The following is a 19342-nucleotide window of genomic DNA, read 5'->3' on the forward strand; positions in this document are numbered from 1 at the left end:
TGGATAGCACTCGGCGCGTGGGCTCCGAGTGGTGCAGCAGTAGTGTGCTGGGGTAGCCCTGGGCACACGGATGGGCCCAAGCTATGCCTGTCTCTTTGTTGGCTACGGAGAGCAGTTGATCTTCCGTAATTACACAGGCACCACTCCCCACCTCTTCCTCCGCTACATTGATGACTGCATTGGCACCACCTCCTGCGCCCGTGAGGAGGTTGAGCAATTCATCAACTTCACGAACACATTCCACCCTGACGTTAAATTTATCTGGACCATCTCTGACACCTCCCTCCACTTCCTGGACCTCTCCATCTCCATTAACGACGACCGACTTGACACTGCCATTTTTTACAAACCCATCATCTCCCACAGGGACCTGGATTACACCTCTTCCCACCCTACCTCTTGCAAAAATGCCATCCCGTATTTCCAATTCCTCCGCCTCCGCCGGATCTGCTCCCAGGAGGACCAGTTCCACCACAGAACACACCAGGTGGCCTCCATCTTTAGAGACAGCAATTTCCCTTCCCACGTGGTTAAAGATGCCCTCCAACGCATCTCGTGCACATCCCGCACCTCCGCCCTCAGACCCCACCCCTCCAACGGTAACAAGGACAGAACGCCCTGGTGCTCACCTTCCACCCTACCAACCTTCGCATAAACCAAATCATCCGCCGACATTTCCGCCACCTCCAAACAGAACCCACCACCAGGGATATATTTCCCTCCCCATCCCTTTCCACCTTCCGCAAAGACCATTCCCTCCGTGACTACCTGGTCAGGTCCACGTCCCCCTACAACCCACCCTCCAATCCTGGCACTTTCCCCTGCCACTGCAGGAACTGTAAAATCTGCGCCCACACCTCCTCCCTCACCTCTATCCAAGGCCCTAAAGGAGCCTTCCACATCCATCAAAGTTTTCCTGCACATCCACTAATATCATTTATTGTATCCGTTGCTCCCGATGCGCTCTCCTCTATATTGGGGAAACTGGGCGCCTCCTAGGAGAGTGTTTTAGGGAACATCTCCGGGACACCTGCACCAATCAACCACACTGCCCCGTGGCCCAACATTTCAACTCCTCCACCCACTCTGCCGAGGACATGGTGGTCCTGGGCCTCCTTCACCGCCGCTCCCTCACCACCAGACGCCTGGAGGAAGAATGCCTCATCTTCCGCCTCGGAACACTTCAACCCCAGGGCACCAATGTAGACTTCACCAGTTTCCTCATTTCCCCTTAGCCCACCTTACCCTAGTTCTGAACTTACAGCTCAGCACTGTCCCATGACTTGTCTGGACTTGTCCGACCTGCCTATCTCCTTTTCCACCTATCCACTCCACCCTCTCCTCCCTGACCTATCACCTTCAACTCCTCCCCCACTCACTCATTGTACTCGATGTGACTTTCTCCCCACCCCCACCCTCCTCTAGCTTATCTCTCCACGCTTCAGGCTCACTGCCTTTATTCCTGATGAAGGGCTTTTGCCCGAAACGTCGATTTCGCTGCTCCTTGGATGCTGCCTGAACTGCTGTGCTCTTCCACCACCACTGATCCAGAATCCGAGGACCACTGTTATAAGACATGACTGCCCGACTTGAGTTATTTGGATATAGATTTGTCAGTTATCTTAAGTAGGGTATTTGTTGAACCAAGATGTTTAGGTTTGTCACCCTGGGCCCTGGAGGTGGTCTCCTGAGTTAATACGGCTATATATACAATGCTCCCGTTCCTTTATTTGGGAGCATTGCGCCGAGCACAGCTGTTCTGTATTCTTGTGTTTTTTTGCTCTATTATTTATATATATATATTTATTGGTGTTGCTTTGCACAGTGTTCGGGTTTGTTTTGTATTATAGGGTAGGTTAGTAGTTAATGGACAGTAGTTGTATTGTGATTTGTGTTTTTATCTTTTTATTATACTGATATTAATAAATATATTTACAAAATAAAGGGTTACAGGCAAGGTCGCAAAGCTTCAGGGATCAGACTCCCGTGAGCGGCCTCTCTCACACACCAATACAATATCTTGTTGAATGCAGTTGGACATCTCTTACTTTTACTTTGGTTTCGACCTTTATCCCGCCCGGATCCAATACCATGACCGGCTTCTCGAACCTTCCTCCAGCTCCAGGGGGTTGTTGAGCTCCTGGGCTCCGGCCGCCGCTCTCTCTCCTCCACCGCCGACATTTTTAATTTGTTTTCTCGTTCACCCGGTAACCGTCACCTCCCCCTTCCCGGGCCCCGGAAATTATACAAAAATAAACAATAAACCCCACCGGGGACTGTCTCCTTTTCTTCACAACTTTTGCTTGAAAAGTTCCGGCTTTAATTTGAAATGTATTTTAAAGGTATTTTCTGAGGTAAACGATGCCTGTCTGCCCCCCTCCCTCCGTCAGAAACCGCCCGCTGAGTCGATGAGAAAACCGCAGCCTCGCGCCGCCATCTTTGTTTTTCTTCTTCTTTCCGTCTCCTCCTTCAGTGACTCGCGTCATCCGCGCTCCCTCCACTCAGAGCGCACGTTATTCCACCTGACCAATGGCGACCGGGTCTGCGGACAATATTGGAATGTCGCTCTCCGATTCGTCCGCACGGACCTCAGGCTTGGGGATTGGTGGAGAGGTTCGCACGCCCTTCACTGTCCCCGCCCCTTTACTACAAAGGGATCGAAGAGCACAGAAGTAACGTCCCATGTTCAGGAGGAAGGTGTTCTCAATCATTCATTCAACAAGACAATGGCTCAATTTACTATAATGGGCTCGGAGGGAACAATGGTCGTGTCCTATGTTGAGGAAGAAGGTGTTTCCATTCATTCAGCAGAGAGGCTTTTTTAATGGTTCAGTGGTCGTGCCCCTGCCTCTGAGGCCCAGGTTCAAATCCCACTGCTCCAGTATGTGTAATAACATCCTCAATCAAATTTTTTTTTTGTCATAAGTCACACAACGCCAAATTATAGTTCAACAGGTTTATTTTAAATTCACAAGCTCTTGGAGCGTAGACCATTCATCAAATGAAGTCGTGGGAAAGTATGGAGAGAGAATTCAGCCATGGTTGGTGAAGAAAGACAGAGCATCTCAACAGTCAACTGCCTACTCCCATTCCTACTTCTGATCTTAATATATGACAAGTTGTGTGTTTTCCAATCATTAATTTTATGTCCATTGTTTAAAAACAAATATTTAAGGATGGTCAGTTCTTTCTCACTTGGGCACATTGTGACCCAGAACAATTTATATGGCACTGTTAATATCATAAACCCTCTCATCAGATATCACAGGAGCAATTCACAAAAAAAAAGTCACTGAATCACTCAAGTAGAGAAAGAACCCTGCAGATATTGGGAATCTAAACGTTATCGATGTGAAATGTTAACAAAAGTAGGGGAACACCCCAATAAGGGAACTCAGCTGACTGACATAATTACAATCACGAGAATACCCAGTACTACTCTTCAACACGTGGCGTAACATCAAACAATTCTTCCGCCGCCTTCACCTCCGCGCCTTCTTCTTCAACCAGGATTCCCGCCCACCCTCTGACGACCCTTTCTCCCGCCTCCAACGCCTCCAACGCACCCCATCCACCTGGACACCCCGTGCTGGCCTCTTACCTGCCCTCGATCACTTCATAGCCAACTGCTGCCGCGACATTAACCGCCTAAAACTCTCCACCCCTCTCACCCACTCCAACCTCTCAATCTCGGAACGTGCAGCCCTCCACCCCGACCTCAAAATCACCTGGACCGTCTCAGACTCCTCCCTTCCCTTCCTAGACCTTTCCATTTCTATCCACCGAACCTGTACATCTTTGGACTATTGGAGGAAACACATGCAGACAGGGAGAACATGCAAACTCCACACAGACCTCTGGTTGGAATTGAACCTAGGTCCCTCATGCAGTGAGGTAGCAATGCCAAGCACTTTGCCACCCCAATATGATATTAAATTTGAACAAATGCTCTAAGCTGCAAATTTGTCCATGTGAAGAACTTCCTGCAAATGATTCGAAGCAAGATCTATATGAATTGTGTTTTGGGAGAGATCCAGAACTTATTTCGTTAATGATTGAAAATCTTCGACCTTTGGAATGGTCTGCAAGAGAGAGTGTTGCAGTCAGATTCAATTATGGCATTCAAAAGAGAGTTGGATAATGAAACTGAAATGGAAAGTAATCAGTGTTCGGTGAAGAGTATCGGGCGACCGAATCAACACGGACATTGACTATAAACTGACCAACTCCCACAGCTACCTAGATTACACCTCCTCCCACCCTGCCCCCCGTAAAAACGCCATCCCATATTCCCAATTCCAAAACAGGAGGACCAGTTCCAATACCGTACAACCCAGATGGCCTCCTTCCTCAAAGAACGCAATTTCCCCCCAGACGTGATCGACGATGCCCTCCACCGCATCTCCTCCACTTCCCGCTCCTCTGCCCTTGAGCCCCGCCCCTCAAACCGCCACCAGGCCAGAACCCTACTGGTCCTCATCTACCACCCCACCAACCACCATATACAGCGTATCATCTGCCGTCTTTTCCGCCACCTCCAAACGGACCCCACCACCAGGGATATATTTCACTCCCCTCCCCTATCAGCATTCCGAAAAGACCACTCCCTTCGTGACTCCCTCGTCAGATCCACACCTCCCACCAACCGAACCTCCACTCCCGGCATCTTCCCCTGCAACCGCAAGAAATGCAAAACTTGTGCCCACACCTCCTCCCTTACTTCCCTCCAAGGTCCCAAGGGATCCTTCCATATCCGCCACAAATTCACCTGCACCTCCACACACATCATTTATTGCATCCGCTGCACCCGATGTGGCCTCCTCTATATTGGAGAGACAGGCCGCCTACTTGCGGAACGTTTCAGAGAAAACCTCTGGGATACCCGGACCAATCAACCCAACGACCCAGTGGCTCAACACTTCAACTCCCCCTCCCACTCTACCAAGGATATGCAGATTCTTGGACTCCTCCATCGCCAGACCATAGCAAAACGACGGTTGGAGGAAGGACGCCTCACCTTCCGCCGAAGAACCCTCCAACCACAAGGGATGAACTCAGATTTCTCCAGTTTCCTCATTTCCCCTCCCCCCACCTTGTCTCAGTCAAATCCCTTGAACTCAGAACGGCCTTCCTAACCTGCAATCTTCTTCTTGAATTCTCCGCTTCCACCCCCACTCTGGTCTATCACGCTCACCTTGACCTACTTGCAGCTATCGCATTTCCAACGCCCCTCCCCCAAGTCTCTCCTGCCTACCTTTTATCTTAGCCTGCTGGACAAAATTTCCTCATTACTGAAGAAGGGCATATGCCCGAAACGTCGATTTTCCTGCTCCTGGGATGCTGCCTGACCTACTGCGCTTTTCCAGCAACACATATTCCAGCTGAGAAACTTATCAGTCTTGATTAAATTGTATGAGCAGACCAATGGGCTGAATGGCCTGATTTCTACTTCTATCTCTTATGGTGTCTTGCTGTCCTGGACACAATGTGAGAGAATTGGGTGTAGGAATAGGCTATTCGGTCTTTCGAGCCTGCACCAACATTGAACAGATCATAACTGGATATGAATATATCTACATCTAGATGGATAGACTGAAATCTTTGTCACCGGAGCATAGGAGGTTGAGAGGTGACCTGAAATTGAAAAAAATCATGGGGGCTACAGATGAAGTGAATGACGGGTGTCCTTTCCTTAGAGCGGGGTTTTCAAGATTAGGAAGCAAACTTTGAAGGTGAATGGAGAAAGATTTTAAAAAGTCATGAGGCACACGATTTTTTTTTCTCCACAAATAGTGGTTTGTGTGTGGAATGAATATCCAGAGGAAGCATGGGATGCTGGCACAGTAACAATGTTTAAATTTGGATAAGGACATGAATGGGAAAGATTCTGAGGTGTTATGGCCTAGGCTAGACCACTCAAAACATTCTTAAGCAGGTAGCCCAAACCGTAAGTTTGCTATTTGTTTCGGTACGTTCACAGTGAAAATTACCCAGAGTAAGTTAGGTAGTTGACTGCCAGGTTTTAAAACAGAAATGTATTCACATGATTGTGGAAGGAAACACAAAGAACAGAATAGAGAATACCCACAGAACTCAGTCTATCGAAACTAGACTTAAATATGCTGTCCCAAATGTACACAACAGTCCCAATAAACAAACCTCTTAAACAGAGAGTAAAACTGAAACAGAAGCTTACAGGTCAGAGTTAGGAAGATGGAAGGAAAGAGGGTTTAACAGCTTTTCTCCACACAGTCCACTGCTGAACTCACTCAAACAAGATTTCAGCTCTCACAACTGACCCCTCCCCTTTTATTATGCACGTCAATTCAAAAACATAAAAGCTTTGATATTAAGTCTTATCTGTTTACATAAAAACAAAAAGGCCTCCCGATAAACTTTTAATCTCTGTACTAAACCAGTCATTTTGGAGCCCGGGACTGTTTTACAACCCCTCCAAATGAAGCCAAGGACATAGTATCCTTGAGAAGAAGGTCCAGCTTTTAGTAAAACGGACCAGCTTTGTGACAGAGGGATATGAGCCAAACACTGGCAAGTGTGATTGGTTAAGTATGAGAACATAGCATTGGGCTTGTTGGGCTGAAGTGTTTATTTCTGCACTGTATGACTCTGTAACTGTTCTATCCCAGTCTCAAAACCATTTTTTTGCTTTCCCCCATAACCATCCACTTCTTTAATGTTCAAAGGGATGCTCCCTGACCTGTTGTGTTTTCCAGAGACACACTTGACGCTGATCTCCAGAATCTGCAGTCCTCACTTCCTCCACATCCCAGTATATGAACATTTAAACCATGCACCTCCTTCATGCTTATTTTTTCCCAAAGCAAAGTCTATAACTTTACATTGTGGTACTGCATTTGCCATGCGTTTGCCAATTGAAACATAGCCCTGGAACAACTTTTCCAGATTCTGTATCCTCCGTGGATTCATTCCCTTTCCCTTCAGTTCATGCAAGACAGCAACTGAAACCCAGAATGAAAAATAAATGGAAAAGTGGGTGAGAAAAGAGTGTGCCGTACCCACAGATATTGGACAGAGGAAAGATGTTGCAGTCTGGGACTAAGTTCAATCTTCTTTAGAGAGAGAGGAGCAACAGCAGGTTCAGAAGCTCATGGCCCACATTCCACATTCAGACAAAGGGGTCTCTCTGATTGGCAGGAGGACCAGGCTTCTGCCGGTCCTCCAGGTCTCACCATTGGTCCTCCACAAGAAAGTCAGGGGTGGTTTCCGCGGACAGTGACGAGCAGGCTCAGTGCTTTTGCTGACACCGCAGCACATGCGCAGTGCTAGCTGACACCACGAAGCATGTGCAATACGCACTGGGAGAGGCTGGTGTTACTGACAGGTTTTAATCATCCAAATGTCAATAGGAGAAAAAAGCTGGAGCCATAATTTTATTTTTCCCTGTGGCTTGACATTTTATTCCTGTTGAAATTTGTCTTGCTGCTCAACTTTATATGTCTATTCCCCACGGTAGAGGAAGTCCAAAGCTAGAGACGTGGGAAATGTCAGAATTGTATGATAAATGGCAGAACTCATAGCAGCACTGGCATACAGAAGGATTTGGGCGTATTGATCCGTGGAAGTGGTAAAGCAGGTCGGTACAGTGGTCAAGAAGAAACACAGCACGCTTCCTTGAGTTTAAGAGTTGGCGAGTTATGTTACAGCTATTTATGCAGGCCACATTCGGAATACTACGTTCAGTTCTGGTCGCCACACTACCGGAAGGATGTGGGTGCTCTGGCAGAGGGTAGAGACAAGGTTCACCAGGACATTGCCTGGTCTGAAGGGCTCTAGTTATGAGGAGAAGTGGCATAAACCTGATTTTTTTTCTCTTGGAAGACAGAGGCTGAGGGGAGACCTCGAAAAAATGATGAGACACAGAATAGCTGGACTGGGGTGGCAGGGTAACTCAGTGGTTTGCACTGATGCCACACAGTGCCAGAGACCCGGTTTCAATTTCAGTCTCGGGTGACTGTCTGTGTGGAGTTTGCACATTCTTCCTGCACGCCACGTCTCGTGTCTGCAAGGGCTTCCTCCTACATTCCAAAAATGTGTAGGTTTGGGTGGATTAGCCATGCTAAATTACCCATCGTGTCCAGGGATAAGCAGGTTAAGTTGGATTGTCTGCGTGTAAATTGCCCCAGTGTTGAGGGATGTGTACGTAGGTGTATTAGTTAGGGATAAATATAGAGTAATAGGGGTAGGAGAATGAGTCCCTGTGGGTTAGTCTTTGGAGAGTCAGTGTTGACTTGTTGGGCTGAATCGTCTGTTTCCACCCTGGAGGGATTCTATGATCGTCAGAGGCTTTTTTCCCTCCAGGGTGAAAAGGTCAACTAAAATAGGGAACAGGTTCGAGACGAGAAGGGGACTTTCAATGTTGTGAAACTTGAAAGGATTGAGAAAAGATTCACAAGGATTTTGCCAGGGTAAGAGTTTTAAACCACAGGGAGAGGCTGAATAGGATGGGGCTATTTTCCCAGGAGCATCGCAGGATGAGTGATTTTTGTCAAAGAGGTTTATAAAAACTTGAAGGTCGTGGATGGGGTGAATAGACAATGTCTTTTCCCTGGGATGGGGGAGTGCAGAACTAGAGGGCATAGGTTGAGGGCGAGAGAGGAAACATTTAAAAGGGACCTTGCAGTCAACCTTTTTATGCAGAGGATTGTGCATTAGATTACTTACAGTGTGGAAACAGGCCCTTCAGCCCAACAAGTCCACACCGCCCAGCCGAAGCGCAACCCACCCATACCCCTACATCTACTCCTTACCTAACACTACGGGCAATTTAGCATGGCCAATTCTCCTAACCTGCACATCTTTGGACTGTGGAAGGAAACCGGAGCACCCGGAGGAAACCCACGCAGACACGGGGGAACGTGCAAACTCCACACAGTCAGTCGCCTGAGGTGGGAAATAAACCCGGGTCTCTGGCGCTGTGAGGCAACAGTGCTAACCACTGTGCCACCGTGCCGCCCACTTATATAGTAGTGCATGCATGGAATGAGCTGCCAGAGGAAGTGGTGGAGGCTGGTGGCGGCATCTGGATGGGTATATGAATAGGAAGGATTTAGTGGGATATGGACCAAGTTCTGGCAAATGGGACAAGATGAATTTTGCATATCCAATCGGCATGGACAATTTAGATTGAGGGTCTGTTTCTGTGCTTTACGTCTCCGACTCAATGGCTGGTGAAAAATATTGGCAATTGTCGAAACATTTATGCAACAGAAAATTACAAGCGGGTAAAGATAAGCCTCACGTCATTGATCCACGAATCCCGGTGTAGTATGGATGTATTTCCAGTAATAGAGTTAGTATGACATGGAAGGAGTCCAACAACATGGCTTCTTTTATAAAAATTCACACTTGATACTTAAATCCGAGTCTTCTGGGAATCTAAGACAACCGTGCATTAATATAAGACAGATAAGTCTGGGGTATATGGTACGTAATTGATGGAATGTTTGTGGCTCTAAAAGCCTGTTTTGCAGTTGGTTCTGGGCTCGTAATATTTAACCGCAGAATATTGTATATCTTCAGTAAGAACGTCAATACAGCATGATAGATGTCCATTCAACAACTTGAGTCCATGTGAACTCTTCATGGAGTATGCAATCCACCACATTTCCCTGCTGAATATATTTACAAATAGATCAGCACAAAGATCTTGGTTATTAAGAGAGGTCAGAATGATCCACAGAAATTAGAATTGTGTGTTTTGATTTTCTATTGTGGACTGAAAGCGGTGACCTTTGCAATCTCTTTCCACAGGAATATTACAAGAGAAGAATTTGGAGGCAGAAATCTCAGACCAAACATCACATCGAAGTCTCACAGTCGCTTGATTCACCAGGACTTGGATATTGTTGGCTTTGACAACAAGGAGGAGGCGGTCGGTCTGCTGAGTTAGGTTTTAAACGTCAATGTGACTGGAAACTCAGAGTCTCACACACCCACACACGACAGTAGTGACCCGAACACGAAAAATGGCTTCCCTGACCGGGAATCGAACCCGGGCCGCGGCGGTGAGAGCGCCGAATCCTAACCACTAGACCACCAGGGAGACATGTGCACATGTCGGTATCTCTGCTGAAAATTGTTTCGCTGCCCGGGAATCAAACCCAGGCCAGGGTCGGAAGAAGACTTTCACCGGTACAGCCACCAATGTAATTTTATGTCTCCATTGCTCCCGATGCGATCACTCCAACATTGGGGAGACTGGAGAGTCAAGTTCACATCTCCGGGACACCCGCAACTATCAACCCCATCGCCCTGTGCCCCAACATTTCAACTCCCCCTCCCACTCGGCCGAGGACATGCAGGTCCTGGGCTTCCTTCGTCGCTGCTGCTTCCCCACCCGACGCCTGGAGGAAGAACACCTCATCTTCCGCCTCGGAACACTTCAACCCCAGGGCATCAATGTGGACTTCACCAGTTTCCTCATTCCCCTTCCCCCACCTTACCTCAGTTCCAACCTTCCAGCTCAGCACTGATCTCATGACCTGTCTTACTTGCCAATCTCCCTTCCCACCTATCCGCTAAACACTCCTCTCTGACCCGTCACCTCCATCCGCACCACCATTCACATATTTTACTCATTGCTACCTTCGCCCCAGCACACACCCACCCCCAATTTATCTCTCTACCCTGAAGGCGTCCTGCCTCTATTCCTGATGAAAGGCTTTTGCCCGAAACGTCGATTTACCTGCTCCTCGCGACATGCTTGACCTGCTGTGATTTTCCAGCACCATTCCGATCTAAACTCTGGCTTCCAGCATCTCCAGTCCTCACTTTTGCCTACCCAATACACCCAGTGTGACGATTTCACATCAACAAATTGACACAAGCAGACACAACGTCTGCAGAAACCCTAGCCACATTACCTGACAATAAATACATCTGTTAAATGATGTCCAGACAACGCAAACCCCTCAGCATCATGGTCGCCCACAATCCTACCAACACACTTGAACAGCGGCTAATGAACCTGAAATACCCGATACAAACAACCAGCAAACGAATGTTATTTCACAAAATACCATACAAGGAAATATATACATGAACTCTGCCGCACAGTTCTCTGTGGCAAGAAATGCTGGGATGAGATAAGGAAGATATTTTCAGCCAAAAAGAATCGACACTGACTGGACAGCCATGTACAATCACCCCTATCAGCCCAGGATGGAAGATCCTAAGGGATGAACAGTTTCCTTATTTTTGGAAGAGTCACAAATATGAGACTGGGTTTTGGTGCTTGTTCCTTTCTACTCCCAACATCCGCAGTGGTTGGGGCGGTGAGTTGGAGAAAGTGAAATGTGCCCGTGAGCAGCGTGTGGATTTCTTTCAGTTTCCTCTCCTCTGACAGCGCTGTGACTTGTCTCTGATGTTCTCAGGGACATTTACTAACGCGAGACAGTGAAAAGAGTCTCATTCCCGCAGATCAGGAATTCAAACCGTATGCCGGCTTCAGGAAAATGAGAAAGATTAATTGGGGTGTGTGAAGAAGCTGTGAGCTGCATTTCAAACAGGTATGTGGAGTCAGATGCGTCATCCATTGCATCCCTGGCACTGTGCGTACCTGACGCCGCCATGCTGTAGAAATCTGACATTAACGCGGACATGCGCAGCAATGGGAACATTCGCAATGTGAACAGCCAAAGACAATCACCGTCACTGTTTCCCTTCCATTGTCCCAACTTTGTGAAGCAGTATCTTTTTCTGGCAAATAAAACATATTAATCCTCAGGTGCCTGCTTCATTTCGATCACGACTTCACGCCTCTCACTGCTCTCGTCTCATTTCCAAATACTTGACTCATCGCCTCAAAAGCAGCTCTGTGGATATCTGCTTGTACCACCCTGACAGGCAGTGGGTTGCAGATTCCCGACCACTCCCAATGTGAGTGAAACATCTTTCACCCTCCACTGATTTGAATCTTAAAGAAGAACCTGGGGAACAGTCTCCCTTTCGTTTTGACGACATTTCTCATTTTGTAGTCGGCAGGGTTCACACCTGCGTGGGAAAACTGCAATAGATTTAAAGTCCGTCGTATTAACCACTCGGCCCACGAATAAAGAACCACACTGACAGCTTCATTTCTCAGGTCTCTCTGCCTGTGGAGCTGAGAAGGAGTAAATTATTGCTGGGTTTGTTTGAATCCAATCACTTCACAGGTTTCGAAAGGGTTAAATATCTGCAAATGGAGAGTCTGGTTGTTTCATCCCGAAAGATGAAATGAACTTTCAGTTAAAAGTAAAAACAGAAATTGCAGAAGCAACTGAGGAGGTCAGGCACCATCGGTGGAATGAGAATCAGAGATAATATTTCAGAACTCTGTTTTCTCCCACAGGTACTGCCAAACCTGCTGAGTTTCTCCAGCAGTTCCTCTTTCTGTCTCAGATTCTCAGCATCCGTTGTCCTCTACGTTAGAAATTAAATCAATTCAGCCTCTTGTGCAGGAATGAGAATCCTTTCAATTTCCCAAAAAATTCGCAGAGATTTCAAGGCATTTGGAAAAAAAGTAAAAGTGACATTAGGAAGAACATTTTCGCACAGGGAGTGGTTCGGATCCGTAAATGCCTGTCTGACCGTGACAAAGAGATAGATTCACGAACACCAAACGGAATTCGGTGGTCATGTTCAAAGTAACAATGTGGAGATTTACAGGGAGAAGGTAAGAGAATGATACGAATAGAGACTCTCATTTACTTGCTGTGTAGAACCAGCAGAGCTAAGGTGGGCCTCCAAATGCGCTGTGACACGTGTTGTGGTTCAGAGTGAACTCACAGTTCGACCAACGGAAGGTGGGAATTTAGAAAAAGTTTATGTTTACACAATCTCCTCACGTCAACGCAACAGCAAAATGGTTTAATTATCCGCCAGTGTAGAGAACCCGGTTCCTGGAGATGGGACAAACAGCTGGCTCAGGGATATCAGTGCACATTGCTCTCTTTGCCGCCAGTTCAGAGGGAGAACATTGGAGGGACAAAGGAGTGAATAACGATCTGTGTAGGAGAGTGACTAACTGTTAATAGAGACTGTTCCTGGCTAACAATAAGTCGTGTGTAACAGCAGACTATGTGATAACAAGGCCTCGTGTGGGTGAGGTCTGGGTCAAGGGCATGGGGGAGCTCGGGTCCAAACAATATTGAACTCGATGTTGAAGACTGAAGGACTATAGGATCTCCAAGTGGAAAATGAGGCGTTGGTCTTCCATGAGGAGCTTAGCTTTGCTGGAACACTACTGCATGCCTGAGACAGAGAAGTTGGCCAGGGAACAGGGTGGCGTGTTAAAGTGACAGGCACCAGAAGCTCAAGGCCTATTTTTGAGGGCAGAACCGAGATGTTCTGCGAAGCAGCCACCCTGTTTATGCTTCATGCTACTTTGGGGAAACGACACTGTGAGCAACGAATGCAGCAGACTACATTGTGGCAAATGTGCAGGTAAAGTGCTGCTTTACCCGGAAGGTATGTTCGAGCCCTTGGATATTCAGGAGGGAGCAGGTGAATGGGCAGGTGTTACACATTCAGCGGTTCCAGCAGAAAGTGCCTTGGGACAATGGGAGGTGGGTGTGGGGTGTTGAGAGTGAAGGAAGAGTGGACCCGAGGTGTAAGCCCTGCCCATTTACCTCCTCTCATATATAAATCCGTGAAGTTGAAGGAACATTCCATAGAATGATTCAGTACCACGTGACTCACGAACTAATTTGTATTCATGTTCCGGGGCCAGCATCATTATTGTGTCACAGCAGCTGTAGGCCATCAGCGGGGGCTCGCCCTATGACGTCACGGTGCGGCTGAAAGCTCCCGGGACAGATTATCAAAGAAACCTCCCTGTGGGTCAGGGCAGCCCTGCATCGGGAAGCACTGGGATGGTCAACCACTATCAGTTTACATGGGGAACACATCTGCACATTACACAGCCTCGAGGCAAATTTCCCGTCCTTTTACTTAAAGTTCAAGAGCACTCAAACCGAAATTCCCAGGTAAGTTTGGAAGAATTTCTTCCAGGTGTTCGCTAAATATATCTATGAGCACTTCGTTAAAGTTTGAACGTTGCGAATGTTGAAATTTTGTGCTTTTGAGCGAAATCACAGTTCGAAAAACAGAATGTGGGAATTTAGACAGAGTTTATACTTGCACGACGGCGATATGTCTGCGGGTGCGTGATGGGAGCATCACCCAGAAGGAAAACCATCTCTCCTGTTCAGTCAATGTCGTCTTTAGCAGCTTTCCCGTATAACGGCGCTGTGTTCTGCACCTCGCCTTCTCATCTCTTTCCCAAAACACTTCGACATAAATATTTCACATTGATAGACTGGCCCAATGTGCACAGTTGAGATGACACCCTCGTGGAGGTCTGAGTGGTCTTCTGTTGTTCTCTGTATCCTATGCTGAGGAGAGCAATGCTTGTCACTGGTCACTCCGGTGTTAGAGAAAAGTTTAGAATCAAAACGGTTTAACTTTCTGCCAGTAGAGAGAACCCGGTTCCTGGGGCCGGGAGAAACAGCAGCAGGGAGACAAAATGAGAAGCAGCTGTTCTGGAAACTCTGCCGCTTGCAATTCTCAGAGCAATGTCAAATGCATTTCACACTGAGCAAGACTCAGCTGGTTGAAGAGGTAGAGTAGGTGTCTGTGGGTGGTGTTGGTGTGGCTGCTTGGTATCTGGGTATGATTCTTGGTGTTGGTCTTCTACTGCGGAGGCTTGCAAGTAATCCAGGGTTCAAATCTCGGACGAGCCCGCAATTTCTGGTTTGTGTAAGAGTGCCCGGTTAATTTTCTCAAAAAGCACCTTCGCTAAACTCGGTTGGGCTGCTTGGAGTACAAACTGAGCATAAAGCAAGGGAGTGAAATGATGGAATATTGCGTTGACGTCAGTAGTGCCGTGTTTAAGGAATGTCAGCGAAGAGGGTAGATTGGAAAATTAGGACAGCTCTCCTCGGAGAACAGAAGTTTGAAATCTGCCCTGATTGAAGCTTTCCAAGTCATGCGGGATCCAGACAGAGAAAGTAACGCAGTTTAAATGCTCCCACGTCTGAAAGGATCAGTAATGATTCGGCAGAGTTTTAAAGTAATGAGGAAAAGAACTAAAAGTGACATTCGGAAGGGTGTGGTTAGGGTCAGCAAATCCCTATCTAACATTGACAAACAGGCAGATTCAATAGCTGCATAGGGGAATTCGGTGTTCATGCTTAAAGTAACAATATGCAGAATTACACGGAGAAGGCAAGAGAATGATACGAATAGAGACACACGTTTACTTACTGTGTCGAATCAGCAGAGCGAAGGTGGGCCGCATGGCGTCCGTCTGCGCTGTGACACATGATGTGATTCAAAATGAAATCACAGTTCGAACAACAGAATGTGGGAGTTTAGAAAACAAGTTTATATTTACACAGTCTCCATACGTCTGTGAAACAGCATATTACACGACAGCAGTGGAGATCTTTGACATCAGTCTCGAACGTGCATGCCACATGCCAGACGAAAAGCTGAAGAGACCTGTGGAAAACGGTTTCGTGCTGGGAGTAACCCAGCGGTCGATGGATTGAAACCATCCTCTGCTGTTGCTCGATGCTTCCTTGAGCAGCTTCCTTTTGTAATGGTGCTGTGCTCTGTTCTGTATCTTGCCTTTGCACCTACTTCCTGAGTGTCTGAATGCCCTCTATCATACCGATACACTCGCGTAACTCACACGGTTCCAGTAACATGCTTTTTGGAGGTCTGAGTGGTCTATTCCTGTTCGTAGTCGGTTTCCTATGCACTGATTCGCAAAACCACTTCTCTGCGATGCCAATGAGCTGATAAAGTTGAAACACATGCCTTGCAGCTTCATCCATTTCCTGCAGTAATTCACCACGCTGGGTCGGACGAGAATGACAAGACGATCAGCATTTCATAAACTGTATCACCACTCAGATACAGTTCCTTACTATTAGGACAGATATCACTTATTGTGAGTAACCTCAGAGAGAGACAAGTGACAGACAGTCGCCGTGACTCAATGGGCTGAACGCCTCTGTCGGCTGGAGAATGCTGCTACGCGTTTATGCCGTCCCACTGCCTGTCTCTGGGACAGACTGAGGGAGCAATAACGTTCATTTTTAACCGTCCCTTCCGTGTTGGACCGCCTGCAGTCCCGTGGGGACTGCCTGCAGCTCAGGGTCGTGGGGATAGCTGATCGGACTGCCTGAATTAGGAATGGGACAGAGGTATCATTGCAGTGAACACGGCGAAGGGAAACACTTGCTCAAAGTGAGAACAAGTATTGCAGACTTTTCGCCCGCGCAATCCGAGTCTGAATGAATCCTCCACCTGTATTACGCTCAATTCTGAGGGTGATACTTCAGGAAGCGGGGAGGGAAGTCATTGCAGACAGCTCTGAACAGGTTGAAGTGAATGTTACCGTGTATGAGGATTGTCAGTCATGAAGGTAGATTGGATAGTTTGGGGCAGCTCTCTTTGGAGAACAGAAGGCTGAAAGCGAGTCTGATTGAAGTTTTCCACGTCATTTAGGGTTTAAAACAGAGGAAATAATGCAGTGAAAATGCTCCCAGGCCTGAAAGGATCGAGAACAATTTGGCAGAGATTGAAAGTCATCAGGAAAATAAGTAAAAGTGACATTAGGAAGACCGTTTTCGCACAGGGAGTGGGGTCAGTAAGTCGCTGTCTGACAGTGACAAAGAGGCAGATTCAATGGACACAAAAGGGAAATCGGTGGGCATGTTCAATGTAACAATGTGCAGATTTACAGGGAGAAGGCGACAGAATGAGACACTTATTTACATATTGTGTTGAACCAGCAGAGCAAAGGTGGGCTGCATGGCCTCAGTCTGCGCTGTCACACATTTTGTGATTCTGAGTGAAATCGGAGTTGGACCAATAAAACGTAGGAAATTTGACAACGGATATATTCTGCCCAACAGGATACTCCATCACAGCAATGAAGGTGTTTTGACATAATTCTCGAAGGTACATGACACAAAGCAGATTCAAAACCGAGTATTCCTTTGAATCACTGAGTAATTTGTTTCCAGTTATTCAGTTGAGGTGAGCGGAGTTGCGCATTGGGAGCCACTCCAGTTGATACGTCGAAGCCGTTTTCTCCTGTGTGATAGTCCCACCATCACTCCAATTTGCTGTGCTTCCAGTCAGAAGATGCAGATTACTATCCCATACTGATACACGGGCCACGATGACCCAGATGTGGTGACAAGCTTGTGAAGTGCTGAGTGTTCTTCTCCTGTTCTCTGTCTGGCTGCTGTGATCCGAATCATCAAACCCCTCTTCTCCGAGATAGGAATAAACTGTTGAAGGTGAAACACCTCAGTTGTGGTGTGTTCCATGCGCAGGAGGCCCTGCAGTAATTCCCACAGTTTCACACAGCAGCATCCTCTCGGTGAATTACGCTTGGCAAAAATATCGACTGAACCAAATCAATGTCCGCCATTGGATTTTACTGACACCGTTTATAAAATTCAGGCTCACCGTTAATGTGGAGAGGGGCCGTCAGACTGTAGTTTCCGCTCCTTCTGTTGAATAAAGATAATTTTAACTAAGTCCAGTGAGAGGAAAGGATATGCTGTTGGTGGGAAACATTTCTATCTGAACTCGCATTCACTCTCCTGATAGATTGAAACATAAAGCTGGGAGTCTCTGGATTATGTTGTAAAAAAATTGGTATTATGTTATTCACACCGTGCTGTCACCAACTGAATGAAACGTCTGCCCAGAGGGAGGCGGCTGTGTTTGAATCCCGTGATGAACTGGGGGAGCTGAGCATTTACCCAAACAATAGGCATACCACCTCCCAGACACTGTGTTCACAAATCCAACTGACAGCAAAGCTTCACGTGTGATTGAAAGTTCCTGGAAGGAAGGCTTGGCTCAACAAATACGCCTTTCTTAATTTGCAATGTAAGAAGCGGATATTAGTGCGCTGGACGTGATTTGAACACGCAACTTTCGGATCAGGAGTCAGACGCGCTACGGTGGCGCCACAAGCTCACGGATGGCATACGCCCACTATTCATGCTTAAGGGAAATGATCGTACAACAATGATTTTACGTCATGACGAACAACCGAGATCAACAGTTCATGTCTGTTCTGTCTCTCCCCCCTCTCCTTCTTTCTCTCGAAACAATTTCTAACTCTACCTCAATAAAAAGGTGAAAGAACTGCGGATGCTGTATATCAGAAACAAAAAACACAGTAGTTGCGGGTGACCCTTCTACAGAACTGATGGTGATCGGGAAAACGTTGGTTTATATGCAGGAAATACTGTGGGAGGAAGGCGGATGCAGTAAATGACAGGTCAGGACAGAGCCCAAAGCGAGGGAAGAATTGTTGGACAGAAAAGGGAGTTGATAACGATCCGCGTGGGATGATAAATGGAGACTGTTCATGGCTAAGAATACGTAGTGTATAATGAAAGACTATGTGATAACAAGGCTTGGTGTGTGTGGAAGGGACGAGGATACTATGGATTGCAGACCCTAGAGTTATTGAATTCGATATTGGGACCGGAGGGTGTATGGTCCCCAAGTGTAATATTCGGTGCTCTTCGTTCTGCTGGTGCTGAGCTTCGATGGAACACCATTGCAAACCTGAGACAGAGATATTGGCCAGGGAACAGGGTGGGCTGTGGAATTGGCAGGCAACTGGAAACTCAGGGTCTTTTTTGCGGGCAGAACGTAGATGTTCTGTGCAGCAGTCACCCAGTTTACACTTCGTTTTCCCCAATGTGGATTAGACCACATTGTGAGCAGCAAATGCAGTAGACTTGGTTGTGGGAAGTGCAGGTAAAGTGCCCCTTCACCTGGAAGGTACGTTTGGGTCCTTGTGTAGTGAGGAGGGAGCAGGTAAATGGGCTGGTGTCACACATTCGGCAGTTGCAGGAGAAAGTGTCGTTGGACTTTTGTGGTGGGAATAGGGGTAGGGTTGATGGAAATGAAGGAAGAGTGGAACCAAGGTATACTCCTGCCCATTTACCTATCCGCCAAATACAGGAATTTGTAAAGAGTGCACAAGGAAATTTTCTAATTCACAATGAGGATGTACATACTGGCGAGGGTGCAAAACCTAAGGGCCAGCAACCATAATTCAATTAACATTAGAATAGAGATTGGAAATAATATATCAGATCTAAAAGTTGAAGTTCTAAAATTGAGCAAGACTCAGGTATTAGGCAAGATCTTTCAAAAGCTGATTGGGGGCAGATGTTTGCAGGTTAAAGGACTGCTGGAAAATGGGAAGCCTTCAAATATGAGATAACCAGAGTCCAGACACAGTATATTCCAGATAGGGTGAAAGGAAAGGCTG

The 19342-nt window shown here is 47.0% G+C and overlaps 1 non-coding gene across 1 annotated transcript; it reads right to left on the minus strand.

Annotated features, from left to right (window-relative positions):
* Positions 1 to 10012: 10012 nt before the first annotated feature.
* trnae-cuc (transfer RNA glutamic acid (anticodon CUC)) lies at positions 10013 to 10084 on the minus strand. Its single transcript has one exon. It is a non-coding gene; the product is annotated as a tRNA-Glu (tRNA).
* Between the last annotated feature and the right edge of the window lie 9258 nt (positions 10085 to 19342).

Source organism: Chiloscyllium punctatum, chromosome 36, assembly GCF_047496795.1.
Source record: "Chiloscyllium punctatum isolate Juve2018m chromosome 36, sChiPun1.3, whole genome shotgun sequence".
In the NCBI taxonomy this organism is placed as follows: Eukaryota; Metazoa; Chordata; class Chondrichthyes; order Orectolobiformes; family Hemiscylliidae; genus Chiloscyllium; species Chiloscyllium punctatum.